Source organism: Phasianus colchicus, chromosome Z (genome assembly GCF_987193195.1).
Source record: "Phasianus colchicus chromosome Z, bPhaCol1.hap1.1, whole genome shotgun sequence".
NCBI lineage: Eukaryota > Metazoa > Chordata > Aves > Galliformes > Phasianidae > Phasianus > Phasianus colchicus.
In genome coordinates, this window is record NC_143476.1 from 84437885 (window position 1) to 84454850 (window position 16966).

General features: G+C 43.1%; 1 protein-coding gene across 19 annotated transcripts in view; it reads left to right on the plus strand.

The window, feature by feature from the left end:
• Positions 1-1016: 1016 nt before the first annotated feature.
• The window catches only part of UBAP2 (ubiquitin associated protein 2), a 145647-nt gene continuing 129697 nt past the window's right edge, over positions 1017-16966 (plus strand). For 5 of the 19 annotated variants that reach the window (XM_090132169.1, XM_090132173.1, XM_090132175.1 and 2 more), the window contains exon 1: positions 12298-12408. The gene's annotated coding sequence lies outside the window, so the exon portion shown is untranslated. Of the gene's footprint in view, positions 1123-1204; positions 1341-1603; positions 1770-3392; positions 3880-3973; positions 4065-12280; positions 12409-14524; positions 14731-16966 lie in introns of those variants that run through there. The other 14 variants (XM_090132172.1, XM_090132170.1, XM_090132166.1 and 11 more) reach the window with 13 other exon arrangements.

The window sequence follows — 16966 nt, forward strand, 5'->3', positions numbered from 1 at the left end:
CAGTGGATATACCAGGGGCTAAACAAACACTTGCCAGTTATCCTTACCAACCCTGTCCTCTCACCATGGTATCTGCCATTTAACTTAGGGGCGCTGCCAGAACTGCACCAAGTACTGCCACTGCCTGCTGTATCACCTCCTGTTGCTCTCCATCAGTCTGTGGCATCCTCTTCCCTTTCCCGCTGGCACTGCAGTGTCACTTGGCACAGTGCCTTCTGGGATTCCTCCACACCAGTGGGGTGCCTCCCTGTGTTCAGCCTGGCAAAAGAGCCTAATGATTACAAAATTAATCATAGAATCATAGGGAAACATTTGAGTTGGAAGGAATTTTTAAAGGTCATCTGTTCCAATTCCCCTGCAGTGAGCAGGGACACCCACGGCTCCATCAGATGCCCAGAGCCCTGAAGCCAGACCTGGAGTGTCTGCAGAAACGGGCATCCATCGCCTCACTGGGCAGCCTGTTCCACCACCACTCACCCACCAAGTATTAATGTAAGTGCAGAACTGCTTCCCACCTGAAGGCTGATCAGGCAGTACTCTCAGCAGGTACAGTGACAGATGCAAAGGGCTCTTTGGATTCTGTCTGGGATACCTGACATGTCTGTGATGATGCCTCCAGTACATCGAGTGTAGAAGGAACAGGGCAGCTCTGGGAGACCCAAAGCATCGTGTGGGCGCGAAGCACTGGTGGTAACGGACAGAGCCCGGCGACCTGAGTGGGCTTTCGTTCCGTTTTGGGCCCCTCAGTTTAAGAAGGCCGTCGGGGCCCTGGAGCAGAGCACGGCGTCCAGAGCAGGTGTGAAGCCGCGGAGGGGCCGGAGCACAAGTCTTGTGGGGGGCGGCTGAGGGATCTGAGACCGTTCAGTCTGGACAAGAGGAAGCCAGCTGCAACGCAAAATCCCAAGTATTTCAAACGCGCCGCCCGGCCCGCGACACCGGGCGCCGGCAGCACGGCACCGAACCTCCCGCCCCTCAGCTGCGGTGGGCGGGTCCGGCCGCCCGCTTCCGGCGAGCGGGGAGGGGGAGCCCCGGTCACGTGACGGAGAAAGGGCCGGGCTCCGTCGCCCTGCTCACGTGGTGCTGGGGTAGGCGGAAGGGACGGCGGATGGGCGCGCGCTGGTGGTGTGTGAAGAGCGAGGCGCGGCCGCGGCGCGAGAAGGGGGGGGGGGAGGGAGCGAGGATCCGGCGGGCGGGCGGGCGCGCGGCGTCGCGGCACGTCACGTGGCGGGGGAGCGGCCTCGCGCGCGCGTGGAGGCGAGGAGGAGGGAGCGGCGCGAGGGGCGGTCACGTGACGCGGGTGGGCGCCGCCGCCGCTGCTGCTTTGTGAGCACATTGGGCAGGTACGGAGCGGGGGGAGCGCCGCGGGGCGCGGGGCGCAGCGCTGCCCTCCCCCGCTTCCCCTCAGCCCCCCGCCTCGCGTGGGGGATTGTGGGCCCGCCGCCCTCCCCCCCCCGCTAACCCTCAACGTTCTGGGGCGGCCGTTGCGCGTCCCCCCTTCCTGCACCCCCCGCCCCCTCCCCCGCCCTCTCCCACCTCTCCCCCCCCTTCGCCCTCGCGGCGCCGAGGCCCAACGGCCGCTTTTGTCCGGGGGCGGCGGTGCCCGGCCGTCCCTCAGCGCTGCCGGCGCTCCGGGGGGGGAGACGAGGCCCGGTCGGGCCGCGCGGCGCTGCCCTACTTTTGCCGGCGCCCTCCGCACCGCCCCGCCGCTCCCGGGGCTGCGGCCTGCCCCCTGCTATCGGGCGGCGGGGAGGCGGCGGCCCGGCCCTGAGGTGCGCTGCTTCCCGCCTTCCTCGGGGGCGGCCCGAGCCGAGGTCGGGATGGGGGGGGCGGCCGCGTCCTCAGCCGCGTGCGGGGGCGGGGCGGGGCGCCTCCCGTCTGAGCCCCGTGCCGGGCTGCGCTTCCGTGCCTTCACGTCAATGGGGCCGTGCCGAGTCGGGGGCCGCCGGTTGTGTGAGGACGGGGCTCCGCGTTAGCCGGCCTCCATCAGCCTGCGGGCGTGTGGGAAGTCGGGCAGGGCTTTGCCACGGAGCTTGAGAGCTTGGTCGTGTGGCGTTTACTTGTAATAGTAATAATAATAAAGTTGTTTGCTGTTGTTGCTGAAGGAAATGACAGCGGGAAAACGGACCGGGAGAAACACTTCTGGAGGGAACTGCGTGTAGAGAGGGATCTGGTGCGCCTTGAAGTCACACCGGATCCGAACTCTGTAAGGTGCAGTGGATGCAGAAAGGCGCACTGCCGTGCCCCCTGTGCTGCTTGGTGCCGCCTGAGGGTCGCTCAGGTGCTGCGGCTCGCAGCCTTGTGCAGGTGTGCGAAGGCTGAGTGCTCGCAGTCCTCTCAGTTGTGTTGGGAGGAGCTTTGTGAAAGAGAAAGTTGTGGCTTTGTGTTGAGCTACATGAGGGAAGCTGACAAGGGCCAAGCGTGGAGCAGTGATCAAGCCCTAGTCGGCTCAGTTTTAGTGAGCGATGGAGGCTTACAATAAAGCAGCAAATCAAGGCAATGCCCTCTGGGGTGGCAGTCAGTGCTGAAATGGAGGGGCTGTCCTGGCGTATGAGTGGCTTTTCTTTTTTCAAGGGGAGAAACTGGAGCTGTGAGTGAAGCAGAGGGAGGGGGAGGGAGGATGTGCAGGCCTGGAGCGGCACTTTCCATTTTAAATTGAGCCCTTCACAGAAAATAGCATCAGCTAAGCCTTTGGAAACCTCTTTTTTTTTTTTTTTGTTTGCTTATTTTTTAAATATTTACCAGACACTTTTAGCAATTGTCTTGGTTATATTGTGATCTGTGATGGAATCTGGGCTTGCATTTTTACCTGAGTGACTCACTATTTATACTTGAGCTTGATCTCCCTGTGGTGGTTTAACTTAACTTGCTTAAAGAATTTATTTTTAACCTTATGCTAGGTAACTGTAAAGCATGGTAGGCTAAATCATTTTGCAGCATTAATGATGTTTTGGGACTCCAGGAGTGTTACATGCAGAAACTGGATTAACTGGTGTGAACTGATTTTGATGTGTAGTCTGGAAAATGGGCAAGCTTTTTGTTTATAACCTAAACATTCTTGGTAACTTGGAGGAGGGAGGGAGAAGTGGGAATGCTCTGTTCTCTTTTGTTCTGGCTGCAGTTTTATCAGCATACTGATTTTAAAAAGTGTTTATAATAATAAAACAGCAACAACAACAAGAACAAAAAAAGGCGTAGAAATTCAGAACCTTGATCTGTTCCACTTCTGTTGTTTTGACTAGTCCTCAGGAAAGCTCCTGAGCTTGCAAAAGGACTTCACTGTTCAAGATTAGAAGTGCAGATTTACCACTAAAATGTAGGGTAAGCCAAGGAGAACCCTAACAACAAAATCTTGTTGGTCACTGTAACCTGCTCTTTCTCTTTTTGTTTTGTTATACTTTTGGGATTGTGGGGGTAGATGTTTTGTTTTATTTTGCTTCCATGCGCTTTTATGCACCATTTTTGGTATGTTTTATATTTGTTGCTAGTGTCCTTCTAATGATAGTGATCGTAGCAGAATGATGTGCTGCTTAATAGTACTTGAGAAATGTTTGTATGGTGGAATATTGGTATTATGTTAATAACTAGTACTAATAGTAATGTTTACTTGTAATTTCAGTTGTGATTAGTACCAGTACTTGGACTTGTGAAAGAAGGTTCTTTGTGAAAGAATAAGAATGAATACAGATATGGATGATCTTATCTTTGTTTCATGTTAAGTAGAAGCCCAGGAGCAGCACTCAGAAAAAACTGTGCTTGGTTTGCAGCAGCCTTGTATGACCTTGTTAAGAGAGAAGCTGAGTGACTTGTCCCCTTTACAAAAGGCTAGATTCAAAGAGACTTTGTGTTACATTTGCGTTCTTCAAAACTGTTGAGCAGAAGGTGCGAGGAAATACAAGTAATAACTTGACTTCAGTGTTGGTGGTCTGCTGGATCTTAACATTTTATTTATTTTGTTTCTTTTTGTCCCTGATAGGGTCTGCTGGCTTGTAAACCATTGTATCCTGCTTGCTTCTCAGAGACTTGGCTTGGACTTGTGCTGTTTTTCATACGGCTTTCATGAACAGGTTATTTTCATTAAAGTGAGAGCTGGGATGAAAGGTTTTGAAATAGACAGAGACAGAGAGCTGTTGGAGAGGGTCCAGAGGAGAGCCACAAAGATGATCAGGGGGCTGGAGCACCTCCCCTATAAAAGACAGGCTGAGGGAGCTGGGCTTGTTCAGCCTGGAGGAAAGAAGGCTGTGGGGTGACCTCATTGCAGCCTTTCAGTACCTAAAGGGAGCCTACAAACAGGAGGGGAGTCAACTCTTTGAAAGGGTAGGTAACTGCAGGACAAGGGGAAATAGTTTTAAGTTGAGGGAGGGAAGATTTAGGTTGGATGTCAGGGGGAAATTCTTTACAGAAAGAGTGGTGAGGTGCTGGAACAGGCTGCCCAGAGAGGTTGTGGATGCCCTGTCCCTGGAGGTGTTCAGGGCCAGATTGGATGGGGCCCTGGGCAGCCTGGTCTAGCATTAAATGGGGAGGTTGGTAGCTCTGCCTGTGGCAGGGGGGTTGGAGATTCATGATCCTTGAGGTCCCTTCCAACCTGGGCCACTCTGTGTTTCTGTAAAATAGCTCCTTTGCAATTACTTAAGGCTCATATTGTCCAAAAATTGTATGAAGGCTTTCTCTGTGCTGCTCTAACATGGAACTCGTGCTCTTCAACTTTTGCCAGCTGACAGAGCTCCCAGTCCATCCAGGGCCTCTTCCAATCTGTTTCACAAGTTACCTGCAGCCCTTCTCCCCCATGACTTCTCAATACTCTGAAGAGTGAGCAGTGACTTAAGACAGATTAAAGGTGATACGGTCTGATGCCTGAGATCTCATCGCTTGCTCAGCTTGCTTTTACTACATCGTAACTCTTTCGCTGAGCATGTTGTTTTATTGATGTTCTCTGGAGATTGTAAAACTGGCAGGATAGGTTATATGAACAGCTTTGCACAGCTCCCTTGAATGGAGCTCTAACTCTGAGTTCCCTGGAAATTCTTTTGTCTGGCTATCTTTGTGAATGCTTCTTCGTTTCATCTTCTTTGGAAGATAAACTTGCCAGATGTTCTCCTCCTCCCTCCCCAGCTTGTTGAAATCAAGTTTTCCCGCAGATGAGCGTGGAGGAGTCTCTGACCTGTTTAGTTTTAATATTCTTTGCATTGAAAACAATGAAATGTTTCCCATGCTGGGAGAGCTTTGGTCTTTCTCAAGACCTGAGACTTGCCCTACATAGTACTTGTGTGGTGAACATTATGGATTTTTCTTTTCTTGCTTTATCATACAGGAAACACAGTTTATTCCAGATCTGCAGAAGGTGCAGATTCAGCAGAATCATTTAGTGTTTGAATTTCAAGTTATGTGCAGATCTCAGCCATCAGATTTGCCCTTCTTTAACCTAGTTTAATGGAAAAGAAGTCCTTCTTACTATGATAGGCAGCCCTGCGGCTGAAAGTGTAAAACCTGAATTTTGTGCCTAACTGTTATCCACTTATATTTCTTAATATTCCTAATGGTTTGCTGCACAGGAAGGAGGTCCTACAATTCTGCTGTGGCTTTGTGTTGAACACTTTGGTTGTATTTCCTATGACTACAATATTGTTCCTAGAAGCATGTGGTTTTTTAAAGTTTTTCCTTGTTTTTCATTTGGTCTGAAATACTACCGGGATCATGGCTGTTTTATGGTAAATACTAGGCCTGTAATATTTCTTATTATCACATTCTCTTTGTTTCCTATACTAGGAGTTAATTATTGATTTTTTTTTTTCTTATTTGAAATCTTGCATTTTCATTTTTTTTCTTGATTTTAAAAAGTTTCTGTTTTTGTAGATAGTGTTTTGACAGTGTGAATCCAAAAGGAATCCTGATGCTAAACGCTGCAGGATTGTACAACAGAGCATGTACTGTACTGTATTTGGGAAACTCAGGTTCATGCTTTGGCTGGGCTGTACCCCAAGGAAGTGGTGACTTATGCTCTTGGGCTTTTATTTCAACTTTCACTCTCATGTTCTTCAGGCATGATCTATTCTGACACTGATGGAAAAGTGGCCTAACTTACTGATGCTAACTTCAAGTGCCTAAATGTGCTGAGGAGCAGTGCTGCACTTCCATCCAACCTTGTGCTTCTCTTTCTTTCAGTAGTGACTGAATGGATTTCTGAGTGTTTTGAACATGGGTGAAGTGCTATTAGGCAGTTATCTCAAATTTGCTTTAGGGAGGTTGAAATAGTTTTAGGAGCTTGGTGAAAGCAAGTTAATAAGCATGCAAAAGTTGTTTAAATGTTTGAGGAAAGTTTGTGTCTTCTGATACATGTCCTCAGTCTCGCCCTGTGCTGCTTCTTGTTGTTCTAGTATATCCAGGAACTTTCCTGTGCATCTTACGAAAAGATTTTCTTTCTTGAATAGCTGTTTGTTGTGATTGCAAGTAGGAAACTCCTTCTGGCTTTATGTGGCTACATATAATCATATATATCACTGTCTATTGTCTCATCTCTTGGTGGGACAATATATATTGCTGGGTTGAGGTCTTAATGATGCTTGTACTGTCTGATTCAATTGAAGTTACTAGACTTTCACTTGTCTTTGGGCTGTCTGAACAGAGAAGCTAGAGCTAGATGCTTGTGTGACATCTTTGAGAACAACTTCACAACTTCAGGAATTTCTTCCCCTCTTACTTCATGTGACCAAAGGCTGGCTGAGGTTGGCAGGGGCTGTCTGGTGACAAACTGCTCCAAGCCGTCCCCAGGCACAGATTCCTGCAGCAGGCTGTCCAGAACCACGTCCAGATGGCTGTTGAAGACAGATGAAGAGCAGACTGACTGAAGAACTTCTCTGGACAGCCTGTTTCAGTGTTCTGCCACCTGGACAGTAAAGGAGCGTTTCTTCTTGGTCAGATGGTGCCTCTCGTGTTCCAATTGGTACCCTTTTCCTTATGTCCTGACACCAGGCACCACTTTAAAGAGCCTGACTCCATCTTGTGTGCACCCTGCCTTCAGGCATTTGTAGACACCCGTGAGAACGCCTACTCTTGAGCCTTGCCTTTTCTAGGTTAAACTTCTTGACAAATCTGCAGTCCTTCAGGCCATGTGATCTTATTTACCTTTTGGAAAGCAGTGGATGATGGATTGAATTTTGGAAGGATGGTGGTAACAAATTGTTCTTGACTGTTCATAGGTGGAAAGTTGAATGGGTTTTAGATATGCACATAAGAACGCTATGAAAATGGAATAAGCTCCATATTTTAAGTCTGATTAATTTTTGTTTGAAGATAGGGAATAATTGGGTGTTGGTGCAAACTGAACTGAGAATTGTAACTTGGTAGTTTTGTGAGGGAGACAGGTTGAATGTTTGACTGCCTGAGAGTTGATAAAACTGTCCAAGTCCTATCTGGACAGTATGTTCTGTCTAGGAATCATGTGGATTGTAAATGGTGGTTTAATGTGCACATAATGTTTATGAAAAGTTAAACAGAATTCTTACAGTACTTCTTTGTACTGAGAAGTTCATTTTGCAAAGATCTATGCAATAAAACGATTTTTGAAAGTATTTTTTTAATGAGACTAAACCCAGAATATTGTAGATTTAGGCAAATCTAGGTAAAGCAATAGTGGATGGGATCTGCCTGTTCTTCCTATTCTTACCACTCCCCAGGACCTCCACAACTGTGGATAAAGGTTCAAACAAAGTAAGGTGGCTAAAGCTGTTTCATGGCTAGGGATCTTGAATCTGAGAAATGCTGGGACAGCTCTTTTTGTGCAGTCCTCTGAAATGAAACACCAGTGAGATTTGATTTCTGTTAGGAAACTTACCTCAAATATTTATGACTTATGCCTTGCTGCTTGTGATGATTTCTGGGGAGTGCTCTGAGTACTTGAGTCATGAGAGTGATGGAGGATAATAATTTTCAACTTTTGTATACTCCTTTGTTAAAAAATGCATTAAAATAACATATATAGAAGGCATACTAATTGTTTCTGGAGTTATAAAATTACCTATTTATTAGAAGTTACACTGAAACATATGGCAGGGAACCTCAGAACCATCCAACTTTGTCTCTAAGCAAAATTTGATCTTAAAAACATACTGTTGACACATCTTACCTTGCAGGCTAGAACAAGCAAGTCTTGAAGATTGAGTTAGACTGTGCTCAGTAAAAGCTTTTCCATCTAGCAAAGAAGAAGTTGCTGTTTGGGATGGAAACTGGATGTAGCAGAGAACAAACAGGAGAGTTGAGTAGCTGAAGTAGTCGTTTTCATCATCAGGACCTGACAGAGCAGTGGGTGATCAGGAACTGTTTTTATGGCTGTAATTCCTTTTATCAACAGAACTTGACTGAAAGCTGACACACAGCTCTTCTGCCCCTTCCAGGTACTGCTTGCTGTTAGAGAAAAGTTAGGATAAGTTGAGTGTTCTTTTAATAGTATTTTTCCCTTTGACTAAACAGGTCATGAAGTATGTTGAGCGGCAAAATGAGTGGTGTGTGGATGAGACAGAGGAGGAGGATGTGGCTTGGGGTAATTACATGGCAGCTTTGGGGAGGGACAGAAGTGGGGTAAGAGTTTGATGTTGTTCTGATAGAATGGGCTGCTACTTTGATTTTCTTGTTGGAGTTATCTGGAGTCATTAATGCTGGGAAACCTTAGGTGTGTCTCTGCAAACAAACAAAATTCCTGCGTTGAGCTGCAATAAATGTTAGTGATGAAATAGTGAGGCTCACTGTTCCTGGATGTGGGGAGATCACAGGGTATGAAGAGGTTCCTATTCCCTGCATCCCATTTGTCTGTTCAGTCGGTGCAGTGAGATGCTTAATCTTGTGACTGTGCTTCTGTCCAGAAGTGATGTTGCTCTGCTAGCTAGGGCTGCGGTCATGCAAGATGGAAAGCTTAGGGTTTGTTTAGTTTTATTTCTCCTGATATTCCTGTATATGCTTTTCTGTTCTGCATTCACATATACATGTAGTGCAGTGTTGATGAGTTAGCTTGTTTTTTTCCACAGCTTTATATATGCAGAGTAACCAAAATACTATTTTTCTCCAAGATTTTCTCTTTGTTCTTTTTTGAGGGAAAAATGTTGAGCAGAAAAAGGCATAAGCTATCTTTTGGCACTGTAGTGATGGTGACATTCATTTTGTTTGCTAAAGTTAAACTGTTAACCCCTACCTTGTCTCTTACATTTCCTGAAAAGTTGTGACTTCAAACTTCTCAATTTCTCTTCCAGGTGAAGACACCTCACATACACAGAGCTTAGATTCACACTTGCTAAATTGTGAATCTAAACTCTACATATTTTATTATAAAGCCTACAAAGATTCAGCTGACAGGAATGCCTGAGAGACTTGAAAATAGAGTCTTACACTAGTTTGTCTTTTTCCAAAGGTACTTTTGGATATATTGTGATTCTGTCACATATATATTGTCATGAAATTTTATGGGTAGAATAGTGGGGAGCTCTGCCTTCTTGAAATCTTAAAAGAGCAGTGAGGAAGAAGTGGCAGGCTTAGCTATTCCAGCCTCTTTAACATTGAATTTTCAAGTAGTTCAGCTTCTGAGATATATCAAATTTTGTTAAAATATTGGCCTATTTAGCATCTACTCCTTTGATTCAAAAGTTGTATTACTTTTAAAGTGACCCAAGTTTCTAATAAACTGTGGAATGAACCCATCAGTGTGTTTTTTTCCTAAGACTATATAAATTGAAGATTTAATCGATTTAGAATAAGTTTTGAATAATAATAATGATAATAAAATCCTTGCTGAAACTCATCTTAAAGAAGATACCTTGAATTTTTTTTCAATTGAATTTAAATCCAAAACATAATGATTTCAACAGTCTGAAAGCTGACTAAAAGTGTTGCACTTGTCTGTAATAGAAACTGAATGTAATAAAACAGATCAAGTATTAGATTGTGATTTAAAAGTACCCATCATTGTGATGATAAAAGGTAGTTCGTGGTACTTAGGATTAGACTTTTCCTTTAAAAGGAACTCTGAATTTAAGCTTTTAAATCTTCCACAGCGGTTGGATATTTCTCTAGAAAAATTTGGCCAAATAAATACTTGTTTACAGCAAAAGGACTTCAGATTGACATCAGTGTCCTCCTAGCTTTTGAACAACAACTTGTATTTCACTCATGTTGAAATCTCTACTGCCAAATGAGTCCCAGATAAACATTTATTTATAGTTGCCTCTCAAGTAAAATTACAGCCTTCTGTGGATTCACAGCGTATGCTGTTGATTTTTGGTTCCTCACATTAATTCTTCTTTTTCTACTCACCTAATTCCATTGGGTTCTTTCGGCTCTGTTTTTCTTTTATAATTCAATGGGAATTGTAATAATTCAGTTGAACAAAGTTCTTTGTTCTTAAATGTCTTTGCATATTAGAACATTAATATTAATTAATAATACTTATTAATAATGTCAAACTGATATGGAAGGCCTTACTCCTGATGGTTTGTTTTCTGTGAGTTTTTTGTTTTTGAAGTGTAAATAACTTTTGAGAAGTTAGAATGGTTTAAGGGAAGTTCCCTTATGTCTCTGGCTTTGGGAACAAGACAATCTATTTAAACATGCTTTTTTCCTTCCCTTTCCTTTTCCCCCAGGGAGGGGGAAAAAAATCTGTATAGAGCACAATGTTTTTCTTGGATTGGTTCATACCTGTTCAAATGGACTTTCATAAATAAGTGGAAATAAAATTTCTCTTTAAAATTGCTGTCTGCTGTTCCACATATTCAGTGGCGTTTAAATGTGGTGTGTTGCGAGCTGCTTTATCACATTCCACGAGTTTATGTTTGCCTGTGGAGAGAAATCCCTGCGATGTAGCTGTGATCTTACAGTAACTTCCATGACTACAGATGTCACAACCTTAGGACTGCATGGCAAGGTTTTTTGTGTGTTAACAAAACTATGGTCATGCTAATGCCTTCTGCCCTGCAGCTTTAGAGTGCAGCAGAAGGGTTGGCAAGTGTGGTGCTTCAAATTTTAGATGTGTGAAAATGTAAGGACCAAAAAAGCAGTACCTGTACCTACAAAACTCATATACATGTAAAGACTTCCCCAAACTCCTGTGGATATGTGTGTATCAGTGTCTGGAAGGAGGCACACTGAGCGTTTTTTAGCCATTTACCTGCTTCTAATAATTCACCAGCCTTTGGTTAATGCTGCCCTATATTTTTATGTGTATTCTCTATAAGGGATTTTGCTTTTATTGGGCAAGGCATGTAAAATGATGTGCTTTTTTTTCTTAATTACAGTGTTATCTTCATCTTATGTCAGTGTATCAGGTTGTTTTTACTAGTTTTTAAAAGCCCTGTTTTGGACAGCATACTTAACTAAACATGAAAACAGCCTTGGTGTGTTAAATTGAGAACACATTTAAAATGTTTTGCATTTAAAGCTTGCTTGCATCTGCTTTTTTTCATTTATTTACAATGTCATCGTGGCCTTTACAGCAAGTCCCTCTTGGTCTTGACTTTCTACATAATGTTCTGTAAACAACTGAAAGTTATTATCGTGATTAGAAAGTTCTTTCTTAGCCCAATAATGCAACATTTAAAGCTTGTGATATTTTATCTTGCTTATCCCTTGCTCGTCCCTTGCTTGACTTTCATGTATATACAGTCTGTTGTTTTGCTGGGGGAAAATTGATGTTTACAACATATACATTCAAATGGCTTTAAAGACTGTAATTGCCAAAGCATTTGTTCAGTGACACTTTTATAGGTACCGTATAATGTCTGAAGCTGATACCTGTGTTATTTAGTGCTGTTGCTAGTTTTATGCTGCAATTAAGAGAATGTGTATGCCACACACAACCTCAGAATTCATGTGTGCTAAGGTTGAGATGCTGCAATTAATATAAATAAGCTGGTTCAGAGACTAAGATGTGAAGAGTGCAAGTACCTTTTTTTGTCACAAGTGATCTTGCAGCAAAGTTCCTGGTCTTTTAGGTGATTGGTGGAATAGATAAATGATATCATTGAATGTTTTAGAAAACAGATTTCTTACTTAAACTTTTTAATGTTGCATTGTGCAGTGAAAAGTTTGCACATTTGTGCAATTGGAGACTGGTAGTTTAGTTTAGCACAGTAATAAATGACCTTCTAGAATACAAGGACATATTTAGAACGGAATGTAAGCAACAGAAAAACTAGCAGATAAACTTATGTGGAATCAATGTTTATAACAGTCTAGTTATCAAATGGAAGAAAAAAAACGCATATTTTGCAAAACAAATCTGTACACATTGTTCAATTGTATTATAAGCTACTCTGCCTCTGGTAGATATATAAGGTGCGAGAGCTCCCATTGCTGACAGACGGTGGTGGAGAGGACTTGTAGAAGACGGTGAAAGTGAAGGGCTGGAACAGTGAGTGTGGGTCTAAAAGAAGGGTGAGTATTTTTTTTCTCCCTACTTATATTGGAGAGAAAATAAATGTAATAAAACTTTGGTGATTTGACATGCTGTCTAAATAGCTCATCTCTTTGGTTATCTTGTTTAAAAAGAAGCTCACTAAAGAGAAATTTCATTTTGATATTTTAATACTGACAAGAACAGGTCTGGGTGACTTGAGTCCTTTTTTGGTTTGAATTCTGTTTGGAGGACAGTTTTATTTGCACGTTCCTCTCTGGTATGTTGGAAGTTGGGAAGGCTGTTAATCCTGCATCTTCAGGTATCATTTTGATTGAACTCTAACACTGCTCATCACCATGAAAGGAGCAATCCAGAATGGGCAAAGAATTGAAAGTGGTTCTGTGTGACTTTTTTCAGGTCTGTTTTGTTTCTGGGACTGCTCATGTCTGAGCACCTGATAGAAAGTTTGAAAAAAAGGCTCTGTTTCTCACTTTTGGAAAACTAAACTGAACCAAATGGCTGTGAGTTTTCATAAATATGTTATGCACAGTAAGACCACAAGATTGTTAAGGAAATAAACCTGTAACGCTGCCATAGAAGCTTGCTTATTTGGGAACTTGTTATTCAGTGGTATAACTTGCTGAAAAAAGTGGTTTTACTGTGATAGATTCCTCTCTTGAGATGAACCTTGGGAAGTACCATGGTGTTAGGGGAAATTGCAGAAAGATACTCTGGAATATCCTGCTTTATTTAAAAATGTTCCCCCTCCCTCAGGACTTCTGTTTTTTTGTTTGTTTGTTTGTTCGCTTTTTTGAATAAACATCTCTTTGCCACGTATTGGTCTCCCTGCTCTACCCTAGGTATCCAGCTCAGGAAGCAGAGCTGTGTGAATGTGTAGGGATGGTATTATAGGTCTTGCTGTTGCTGTAGCTGTTGCTACCAAATCTCTTCAGCTAGACTCAAACTTGCTGTCTTGAGCTTCTAACATGTCTCACAGATACGACCTAGTGGTTGCTTAGTGTATTTGCTTTCATATCACTTGTGGATTGTAACTTAACCATTGCTTTTTGTATTGAGTGTAGTAATGTGATCTGATGATTGTTGCAAGTGTTAATTATCCCTTCCCCTTCCAACCTCTTCTTATAATGACACTTTCTTCTTTGTTCCTCATTGTCAGTGGTATTATGAATTAACTGTCTGCCCTTTTTTGAGGCAATTGAGAATGTTTCTGCAAGTTTGAGGACGTCATAAGTGTCTCAGCTCTTACTTGGCTATTTTTACTCCTGTTGCTCGTATCTGTTTCTATTCAGAGAATTCCTTCGGAAGCTGTTTGAGGAGAGCGTGTTTCAGCAAAGCAGGAGTGAGCTGGAGGGGGCAGGGACAGCAGGGGTGCACAGTGGGTCGCTGGCAGTGTTGAAATCCTACACTGAGTGCTCTTCTTTCGTGCCACCTTCTTTGTAAGGTCCTTTGTCAAAGAAAATTCTCCACTTTGGATATTGTCCTGTCTTCAAGTTCATGTTAGCTATTTCTTTCTCATTTAGAGTATCTGTGTTCCAACTGTTATGTTCTTTTTAGGCTTGTTTTAATGTTTGAACTGGATAACCCCAGTTAGAGGCTGTCCAGATAGCTGCATCAGAGCAAGTAGCTGAAATACGTTTCTGCTGCTTAATAGCCAAAGCTGGCAGTACTAAGTACTTGTTCCAACATGCTCCTCTCCCTGCCCCAGCAGTTCATCATATTTTGGTAGATTTCATATCAGTTTTTAATGTGATTAGTTTTCCTAATAAGTTATTTTTTTGTGTGTTTTAACAACTGGCATTTGGTTTTCTGTTGATGAATTACTCAGATTCTGAGTGTAGCTGATTGTAGTAATTGTAGTAATTGATCAGTGATGCACTGAATATTTGCTTTTGATGGTTGTGCCTTACAGCTGGCAATATTGACAGTGTTCTTTACAGAGAGAGTGGTGAGGTGCTGGAACAGGCTGCCCAGAGAGGTTGTGGATGCCCTGTCCCTGGAGGTGTTCAAGGCCAGATTGGATGGGGCCCTGGGCAGCCTGGTCTAGTATTAAATGGGGAGGTCGGTGGCCCTGCGTGTGGCAGGGGGGTTGGAGATTCATGATCCTTGAGGTCCGTTCCAACCTTGACCATTCTGTTGTTCTGTGACAAATGCAAGTATGTCACAGAACCCTGTGACATGTCCTTGATGTTTGCTTGTAGCTAGTGCTGTATGTACTGATGTAGCCCATGCTTAAATGGCTCTGAAAGTTCCTGCTGGCACTGGTACTAGATGTGTGGGTAATGGTGGCTTTGAGATGTCAGTCACAGTGTGGGAAGATACCACAGTGCAGCTTTAGTGGTGTAAGTCTGTTGTATGTGAGATGCTTTGGCTACTTAAATACTTTTTTCCTTGTGGTATTGATAATCAGAGTGTGATCTAAGATCATGTGTTCTTTCTGTGTTTTCTTTCAGGATAACTTCTTTCTTGTCTGGTTTTTACTCTACAGCTGTTTCTTCATCTCTGTGTGTGTATATATATAAAAATATGCAAATATACGAATGTAGCCCTTGCTTAAACTGTTATAATATATTCATGTGCTTTGAACTGACCCAGGTGTCTAGCTGACCCCCCTGCTCAACTCGGGTGAAACAGAAAACTGTACAAATTACTAGTCTGCAGTAAGGGGAGACTTTGCCACATGACTTTTTTGGTGAAAGAACTTCCAAGTTATCTGGCACGGTCTTTCCAAACACATCTGTCTCTCTTTCTTCTTCCCCTTGGAGGGAATGCAGTGAGATAATGAACTGGCAGAAGAGCAGCCCTTTCAAGGCTGTGCTTTTGATGGGTTAAGGATGGACATTAAGTGCATTAGTCCTGTGAAGGTTAAGTTGGTGTACAAAATCTTGAAGGATTTCTCTTGCTGGTCAAATTCCATTAAGCTTGAGTCTCTAGAATTAATGCCCAAAACGGAATGCAGAAAGATACTTCTGCACTTTGGAGAAAGAATTGAATGTATTCTGTGTTGGGTAAACTAACCTCGTATTGGTTGATTGTATCCTTCTTTCTTGCTTGGATAGAAGGAATTCCAAATATTTGTAAGGTTATTCTTTACAAATTACTGAATGCTTGTGGACATTTAGGTACCTTGGCATGAAGAAGCATTTCTCATCAAAGATCATCAAAGTCCCTGTTCTCTTACTGGTGATCAAAAGACTGTGTATGCTTTGATATAGTGATGTATTCAAGGTCAGTCTGGTGGCAGAGTCCTTTCCTGTGAAGCTTGGTTGCTTTTTTTTTTCCCTGTAAGGCTTTTTAGTGATTTTTTTATTGTTATAGGCAGAGGGCCTGATCACTATCAAGTCTTGCTGTACCGAATCCTGCAAAGACAAAACAGAATGTCATTTTTGATAATGGCACGTGGCTGCTGAAGTGCACGTTCCTCCTTTCCTCATGAACATGATCCCTATCCCTTGTGTTAGATACAGCAATTGTATAGCCACATAGTTTTCCATTGGATAAGCTTATCCAAATGACTTGCTGTTTTGTGTTAGGGGGTTTAGTTTGCTGTTGGATCAGCTTACTGAATGGACTCACGCTGCAGCTGCAGGATCGTTAGTTGGACGGAAGGGAAGTAGCTGTATTATGTGGTTGGGAGCCAGGGAGCAGGGCTGCCATTCTTGGTGATTGCTGGTACTTGTGTGGTATTAGATGAAAGGTGAAACTTGATTATAGTGGAATAAATGATTTGGGTTGTGCCCTCACTATCACTACAGAAGGAACAGTCAAATCCCCATCAAGTGAAATTCCACAGTAAAACTGAAACCTTGGTTTGGAGATTTTGTCCCAGACTCTGTGCAGCTTTCCCTGGTTTACTTGTGACTTTGACAAGGCTTGTGTTAGTTCTGTCTGCAGAAGGTAATGATTTTCAACCCTGAAAAACCTGCTAGTTCAGTTTTTCCTCAGGTACAGTAAATTTTCCTTTTGTGAAGTACTAGTTATTTTTTTTAACAAGTCTCCAAGTAGGTAATGCAGGGTATCATTCAGTCTGAGTGTTTGTTGCAAGGAGTGACTGGGCCATAATATTGTTCTGCTATCAGATTCTTTGTTGGAAGTAGAAGATGCTGTAGTTCCCTTCCATTAGATGTTATTTAGGAGACTTTGGAGGGGAAAATGACGTGGAGTTTTACTTTCTTTGTTTATATTCATTAACTGATCTGATCCTTCTGTTTATTTATTTATTTATTTATTTTACTTTTTGCTGGGGAGTGAACCCAGTGAAACAGGTGAAGAGACTTGCAAATACTATCGGTTCTTCACCACCAAATATAGGAGTGATGGAGTAAACTGTGTGTATAATGTGTATTGACTGGGCCACTATTATATTTCCATAGGCTAAAAATAGGAGAACCTGAGTAGCTGGAAATAAAGGTATTGCTTTCCTTCTATATCAAGAGGAAGTTGAGTATGTGTGTGGCTGGGCGAGCGTCAGGAACCTCTGTTGTCTTCCCAACCCAAGATGGTGATCAGGTTGACAGTTCAGGATGAGCATGTGGCATGGACAGTGATGGAAGAGATTATCTCTTTGACTTTTATGGT